This window comes from Phaseolus vulgaris, chromosome 2 (genome assembly GCF_051622355.1).
Source record: "Phaseolus vulgaris cultivar YP4 chromosome 2, ASM5162235v1, whole genome shotgun sequence".
NCBI lineage: Eukaryota > Viridiplantae > Streptophyta > Magnoliopsida > Fabales > Fabaceae > Phaseolus > Phaseolus vulgaris.
Genome location: NC_143499.1, coordinates 29480302 through 29489117, shown reverse-complemented (window position 1 = coordinate 29489117; position 8816 = coordinate 29480302).

The following is an 8816-nucleotide window of genomic DNA, read 5'->3' as shown; positions in this document are numbered from 1 at the left end:
AATAAATTAATAATTTAATTTTTTTTATTTTTTTTAATTATTAAATATTATTATATTATTATAAAGAGGTGTTAACTGCTATTTGTGGTGTAAAGAAAACTTTTCCTTATTACACGTTGTTCGAATCTTTTGAAAATCTTTCTAATTTTTTTATTCCAGTTTGACTTCTTTTCTCTTTTATTTTAAATTTGTTCTTTAGCATGGAAGGTTTGTTTTTTCTCCTTGGTGTATTTTTATCCTTTATGTGGAATATGTGGAATATAAAGTTGTTAACTTTATATTTTACATATCAATTTAGAAATTAATTTAGAAATAATTTATTAATAATATAAATTATTTTAGATATTAATAATTATTTAGTTTTTAAAATAATATTTAATTTATTTAATATATTAATTAATTATTAAAATTAATTTTTACTTAAAAAAATTTTGTATGGTTGCAACTTGCAAGTGACCTTTTTTCTACATGGAGGTCAAAATATCATCTTTCATCAAATATATTCTTTCAACAAATTATTTGTATAGAGTAATTATGTTTTCACAATTCTTTCAAATTTGAAAAAACAATTCACAACTCTTATTATTAGTATAATATTAATAATATTAAATATAAATACATATTTTAAATTGAATTCTTTTTTTTATTATTATACTAATAAAAATAGTTAACAAGTGGTTTTCTTTAGAAAGTTGTCAAAATATGAATATCTTATTAATAGAAGTGTAGGAGAGTTAACTTGAAAGTTACCTTAACACAAGATGAAGTTATAAAAATTATCTCCAAATCATGTTATTTTTATTCTTAAGAGACTAAGAAAAATCATATAAAAATATCTTTTTTTAAATTTGAATTTATGTTTTCTCTCTTTTTTTTTATCAGCTAAAAATTAATTGAATTAAAACGGGACACTTTAGGAGTGTCTCAACCCTTAAACAAAATCCTTCATCTTTTCCAACTCTTAGTCTAAACAAAACTAGCCGTAACCATTACCGCAAAGTGCTACATCTCTCCATGCACTTTATATCAGCCCCACAAATATGACCATTCAAAACACTGACAAAGGTACATAGTTGTTCCCCTTCCAATGGCTCCCCAATAGAGTAGGAGGTGTGGATACAACTTCAGAGTGATTAATCCAGCCAAGTCCCTGCACGTTCCCAACTCATGATCCAAAAAACTAAGATTTACATATCCTTAACCAAAGCAAATATGCAGCATCCGATAGATCAAGAATACTGCACCAAGATAACTGTAACGTCCCTAGCACATTGGCTCCCTTCTAGTTCATTGGGTTCAAATGGGCGCAACCATAGGATCTTAATCTGTATCACCAACAAGCAGCACCTAAAGGCATTTAGCATAACGCATATAAAACCAAAGTAACAACATCATGGCACACCCTTCAGAGGAACATGCGCCCTGCTTAACCAAGTTGAAAAATCATTCTCACAAAGATCCTACCTTTCCCAATTACCTGCAGCTTTTGATGCATAGAACAGGATTCAAGTGTCAATCCGAAAATGAAAAATTAAAGGCATTGACACCTGTGTTTCAACCATAGCCACGATCTAAGTTTAGCCATCTGGAAAACTTCTTTCGCATCAAATACACCTTGCTTAAAATTGACCATGTTCCTCTAATCCCAGATACCCCTTACTATTGTCACCCATATACCCTTCCTCGCCAGGTTTTTCTTGGAATTCAAATGAACCAGATGAAAGCTCTCAAAATGAACCTTCAAATCCTTATGTTGAACGCCCAGGGTACCTATCCATCTATAGCAAAGAGACCAAATCCGTTGTGCAATAATACAATCTAAGAACAGGTGTTGAGTTGTCTCCTCTATAGCCCTACACATCTCACAACCAGCAGACCTCACTAACACTCCTCTCGTACTAAGGCTGCTACGTGTTGGCATTTTATCCAAAAGAATCCTCCAAGCAGTGGTTAAAACATTGGGAAAAGCTTTAACTTTCCATAGCTGATTAAAAATACCATTAACATTCCCAGTGTCATAGTTGCCTAGGCATTCATAGGCTCCTTTTTCTCCCTCTTAATAGTACCCGTAGAGATAAACCTATACAATTCTTCCTCTAGTATGGATTCCCACACAAACCTCTTCCTTCTCCATCTTAGCCGCAACCTCCATACCGACCTTTCCCATACTCCAACCTCTCCCACTGTCCTCCCCTGGTCCAGATACAGAGAAAACAACCTAGGGAAAAGATTGTTTAGCTTATTACTCCCAAACCAGGCATCCTCCCAAAATCTGACCTAATCACCAGAACCAACTTTCCATTGCATAGCTGATTGGAACCACCCTTCTTCTACATCCTCGCTTCATATCTTGGCCAAGTCTCTCCACCACCAAGATTGAAGTTTTTCCTGAAACAGTCTTCGATCTGTTTTCGTACTATATTTTGACACTAAGATGTCTTTCCACTTCCCTTATTCATTACTCATTAACCGTCATTTCCACTTAGCCAGAAGAGCACTAGTGAATATTTTGATATCTTTGATCCTCAATCTCCCTTCCTCCATCGATTTGCAAACTTTCTCCCAACAACCAAGTGACCAATCTCTTCTCTCTTTCCCACACCCACAAAAAGCTTCTTTGGATACTAATTATTCTCTTATACACCAAAGTCAGAGCTTTAAATAAGGATAAGTAAAAAAGGGGTAAAGCCGTTAAAACCGATTTTACTAAGCATATCATTCCCGCCAGCGGCAAGAATCTCTCTTTCCAAGCACTCAGCCTATCACTTAACTTATTCAGGACAGGCTCTCATAATGATGTCTTTCTTGGATTACCTCCAACAACTACTCCCAAGTATTTAAATGGTACCCTCATAAGAGTACAATTTAAAGAACTTGCATAGAAAACTAGAGAGCTCGTTTCAACATTTATGCCAACCAGCTTGGATTTGTGAAAGTTGATTTTTTACCCAGAAGTAATCTCATAGCCTCTTAGAATTGCTTTTATAGAAAAAATATTGTTATAAAAATCCTCACACATGAACAAGGTTTCGTCAGCAAACTATAGCGCACAAACTTCAACCTCATTTCTCCCCACCCTCACACCTTTAATGAGATCTGCTTTGAGAGCTTGTCTTACTAGCCCAGCTAAACTTTCTACAACAATAAAAAAAAACGAGGCTAAAGGGTCTCCCAGCCTCAAACCTCTTGTTGGTCTAAATTCCTTCGTAGCCTCAAGACACTGATGCAGACTCAAGACACCATTTGACCCAGTTTATCTATTTACTATGGAAGTCTAGCCTTTGTAACATATAAAGAAGAAAATTCCACCTGAGTGAGTCGTATGCCTTTTCATAGTCCACCTTTAAGCACAAGCCTCTCCTCTCACTTCTTCTTAACTCCTCAACTACCTCATTGGCCACAAGGACACTATCTAACATGCCTCTACACTTCAAAAACACGGACTGACTAACATCAATCACCAACGGTAGTACCTCCTTGATCCGGCACGACAACACCTTAGTTATAATTTAATAGATAGCTCCCACAAGGGAAATAGGTTTGTACTGGTCTAAAAAAATGGGATTTTTCACTTTAGGTACTAAGGCTATAAATGAAGCATTGCAACCATTCGGGGTGCATCACGATTCCTGAAACGAGTGCACAACTTCCACAATATCATATTTAAGAGCAGCCCAATTATCACTAATAAAGTTAAAGTTGAACCCGTTCGGTCTGGGGCTTTTTGAGCCTTCACATTGCCAAACTGCTTCCTTTATTTCCTCCTATGTGAAGTCAACAATCAAACTTGCACTAATCTCCAAAGACAAATTTTAAACTCCACACCTCTGAGTCTAACCCCATAATCATGTGTCGCCAGAAATCTATCTTCAAACATCTTTTTGGCTTCTCTGTGGATTACTTCTGGTTCCTCACATCATAAATTGTTTGCCTTCAATCCTTTCACTTCATTTCTAAGACGTCTCCACCTAAGCACTAAGTGATAATACCTTGAATTTGTGTCGCCAAACTTGAGCCACTTTGCTCTCGCTTTTTGTCTACAAAGGGATTCCATCTTATTATCAAGTAACCTCAACTGGCTTATAAGTTCCATTCTTCTCAACTTAACATCTTCACTGATAGAGCTGATATCATCATGATTATCGATTTCCTTCGCAATCCTCTTCTTATTTGTATCCATACATCCAAACACATCTCGATTTTGTACCTTTAGGTCCGCCTTCAGAAATTTCAGCTTATCTTTGAACCTGGTTATACTATTTCCTTGAACACAATATGACCTCCATTTACCCCCACCATCTCTTTGAACCCAGGCTCCAACAACCAAGCATCAATGGATTTGAATGGTTTTAGGCCTTAATCTCTGACCAGAGACTTCACCACTATGGCACTATGATCCGACACCACTCTCGGTTGGACATACTACTTACATTCGGGCCACTTTTGGATCTACTCCTTCGAAAAAATCACCCTATCTAGTATGCTCTTCGCTGAACCATTAGCATTGAACCAGGTGTATCTCTTGCCTACAACTGGTATTTCCACCATATAGTTTCTCTCAATAAAACAGTTAAAACCCCCGATTTCGTTTTTTTGGTTACCCCTTACACTAGACCCTTTCCTTTCACTTTCATTTCCGACAACATTAAAGTCTCCATAAAAACACCAGGTCAGGTTTTGATGTCACTCCTGATAGTCGACAATTCCGCCCACAAAGCCTCCTTTTCATTCAAGTTGCACGAAGCATAAATATTGATCACATCGCATTGACATTTAGATGTGATATGTTGCCAAAGATTGTTATGTAACCCTTTCCCACCATATGCCTCTCATAGCAAAATGCATCTTTAAGCCACATGATTAATGTACTCCCCGCACCACTTTCGCCTTCATTATGAATCCATCCAACCTTAGTATCTCCCCACGAAGAAAAGCATCTCGAATCTGATAGAGCATATGCTTTAACCTCTTGAAGGCACAATAAATTTGCACCCTCCTTGGCAATAATTTGCCTAATATAATTAGCTTTTGTCCTCCCCCTCAACCCTCTTATACTAAGATTGACAATAATCATAAAGACTCGTGTTGGTTGCCCTCCTCTAGCTTCTTCCTAATCTCCTCATCTCTATCTTCCATCCTTCTTAATTCCTCGATTATCTCATCCTCGTTCATGCAACATGACATCCCTAATTATTTATCCACCTCTCATATGTTAGATGGTTCATATGAACTACCATCCTTCCATAATCTACTATTGCACAAAATAATATCACCTTCTGAAGCATCATTTGAGTTAATACTTAACTTGAAAGAAGAACTATTTCCGTAGTGAAGGGATCATGCTCCCCCTTTAGATCTCCACAACGGTCTTACACTGGTTTCCCCCTTCTCCCACATATCTCGTAACCTACACATCTGAGTATCGCTCTACTTGTGCCCCATGACAAACCTGCACTCGCCCTGCCGTTGCCGCACACATCTTCTTTGCAGGTCCGATTAATGACACTTGTTTGCGAACCCTCACTTGAAGCTAGGGGTTCTACCTCAACCACGCCAGCACCGGTGGAAGATAACGCTGGCCACCGTGCCTCTGTCTCCCTTGGCCTAAGTCTCGCTTCCCTTACTGCCCATTTCTCTTCCTCACTACTGTTACGACCCTCCTTACCACGCCCAACATCATCGTTGCCCCCCGCAATCTATGATTCTGGGCCTCCCAACACACTTCATGTGTCGCCCTCAGCGTGTTGGACTTCACTACACTATAAATGGGCCACACCCGAGTTGGGCCTACTTAAGTTATGAGTAACCTTAATGAACTCCATAAGGTTAAAAAGAGCAAATTGAATAGTCTGACATGCACGGTTGACCTTCTCATGCACAGATAAAGTTTCCTCTCCATTTGAACCCACCTACACACGCCTAACCTCTTTTGTGAATGAAGAGTTACCTTTCTTCTGCACTCCCTTCCCACTACTTGAAAAACATTCCTCAACGAAACCCCTTTTTGTCTCTTTCGTAGAGAAATCTTGATCGTCCCTCTTGCATGTGATCTCCTGCCACGACCCTTCTCCTCCGTTACCTTCCCCTTCATCGCTCTTCTTCCCCAAGAAGATGGTTTCTTCGACTACAAAATCCCTTGAAGACACACTATCTGAAGAGGCATATCGAATACACTTACACTTACATAAATCTCCACCTTGACTACTGATTTCCTCTACTATATGTACACTATATACTTTTGCGTTAATCCTCATATTCTTGGACAAAGATGCGCTACATGACTTTCGAAGCCTTACTTGTTTTCTAGCGTCTTCAAGATTATCCCATAATACTGTAACTTCATCAATGGACACCAAAGTAGCCACTTCTCCAACCACATTTGCAAGACAATCCTTATTCCATAGAAAAAAGGGCATCGTAGCATCTAACTCACACTAATTTATGACTAACATCTCGTCCATACATTCACCTTCTCTTGGTGTTAATAATACTAGGTTATCCCCCATATACCTCACTCTAACCATACTCATCCCCCCTTTGAAGAATTTCTCTTGGAGCTGATTGAAGTCAAGATCTGGCACCATTTTGCCAACCACACTACTAACAATCCTAGGTAGAACTTGCGACTTGGTCTCAAAAACCGTTCCTTTCTATTTCACTTGTGGAGATCTTCTCACTGCATCAGCATAGGACTGCTTGTTCATACTTAACTTTCATTCCTCCTTTCATAACTTTTCCTTCCAAACCTCCTCCCTTGTGTTCTTCGTAGGTACGTGACTATTTTGTCTTCTTCCCCTGATCACCTACTTCATAACCAACTCTTCTATATCTCAAAACATTGACATAAAGCTTCATATTACCTATGTATATTCAGTCCAACTCCTTCTCAAGTCTTCTAACATTTACCATTTCCTCACTTAATTTATTAGTATAATAAAACTGCTCAATCCATATATTATTTGTTTAGGGGGATTAAAGTTTAGGTGGGTATAAAATTTTAATTTGTCTAGCAAATTAAGTCTTGTTTTTTTAATTAATGTTTCTAATTCAATAAATTAAAATAATTATTACATTTATATGTTAAATTACTTTGTTTGAAAGTTACTTCATTTATAAATGTTAACCATTTTAAGTTATGATATTATTTTATATTTGCATCATTCAAATCATGGAAGAGAAAAATATAATCTTTTAAATTATTTTTATTTTATTTTTGAATTAAAAAAATAGGTCGACGAGATAGTCATTCCTAACTTATCTTTCATTCGTTGGATTTGTTAGTTAAGCAGAACAAATAAGACTGGGCTGATGGACTTGCTTTATGTAAATATAGTATAAATAGATTATAATACCTTAAATACTTTACTAAAAAATATAATTTATTTGCTTGTCTTGATTTTTAAACTCAATTAATGATGAAATAAGATATAAGAAGTTGGATTTGTTATTGGTTGAAGGTTGTGAGTTAGATTCTGGTGTGTTGAAGGTAAGTTTTGATATTTTTTTTATCTCTTGTGGTGGGTTTTGAACAGGTTTTAAGGCAACCAGGCATTGTGGTGGGTTTTGAATAGGTTTTAAGGCAACCAGGCAAGTCAGCAAGCAGGTAAAGTCCTGCAGGTTTTGAAGAGAGTGGGTTTTTTTGGCATGGTTTTATGGGTTTGGCTGTGAGTGAGAGATTTTGATTTGTATTTGTATTTTGATATGTATCTGTGTTTGTAGTCTTTTGGTTGTGTAGAGTTTTTTTTGTGTGTGTATTGTTTAGACTAAAGACAAATTGTATGAACTCAGATAGGATAGTAGGGGTTTTCTTTTGGTGTGGTCAATCATTTCTTTCTTTAGAGGTTTGGTTTGGAGGTCTGTAGAGCCTGAATAATGTATCATGGTCAAGTGCCTGAATAATGTATGATGGTCAGGTGCTCAACAGGTTGACTTTGGCCATTTTGTGAATAAGGGTTGAGACAGTCGTGCAGTGTCTGTATAAAGATTGAAACACTCTTAAAATGTCTCATTTTATTTTTTTTTTTATTGTTGATAAATAAAATATATAAGAAGTTATTTATAAATAAGGATATGATGGTAAAGTTCAATTATTCAATATCAATGTGAGAATTGTCCAAATTATTCTCAAAGATAATTTTATAATTTGTATCCTTAAAAGAGTTATTAAGTTTAAAAAAATAATCCTAAGATAAAATCATTGAAATAAAGAAGGAGGATGATAAAACCTAACAATGTAAGTTATAACTCCTGAATATATTTATTAAGTTTTGATTTAGAAATAATGATTAATGAACCTTCAATAAAAAATAGTGTCACGAGAGAAAATAATGATAAAAAATATATTTATATATAAAAACTTAATATATATTTTAACGAGATAATAAAATAGACACACTAATATAATGTTTGTAATGCAGATCATGGAAACGACTTTTGATTAGAGTTGACTTTCATTCAATACTCTTTAATACACTATTCATCTTTTTTATATTTTTTCTTTACTTTAAATTTCAAATTTAGCTTTTTGCGAAAATTTTAATTAAATTCTTTAAATGAAATTTTATTTAATTTAAACTGTCAGGAAAAATTTTAGTATTTAATTGTTTCTATGACATTATTTTTTATAAATTTGTTAATACAAAATTAGAAAATCTTATAAATTACCTTTTTACGTTTTTAATCTTGAAAAACAAGTAATTCTAAAATTTTAAATCAAATTTTCATTGAAAAAAAATTATCGTATCGTAGCAAACCACTAGAAACTGCTAAACAGGGGATAAAGCTCGTAGTGTATGAAGTTTGACGCAGCATGCACC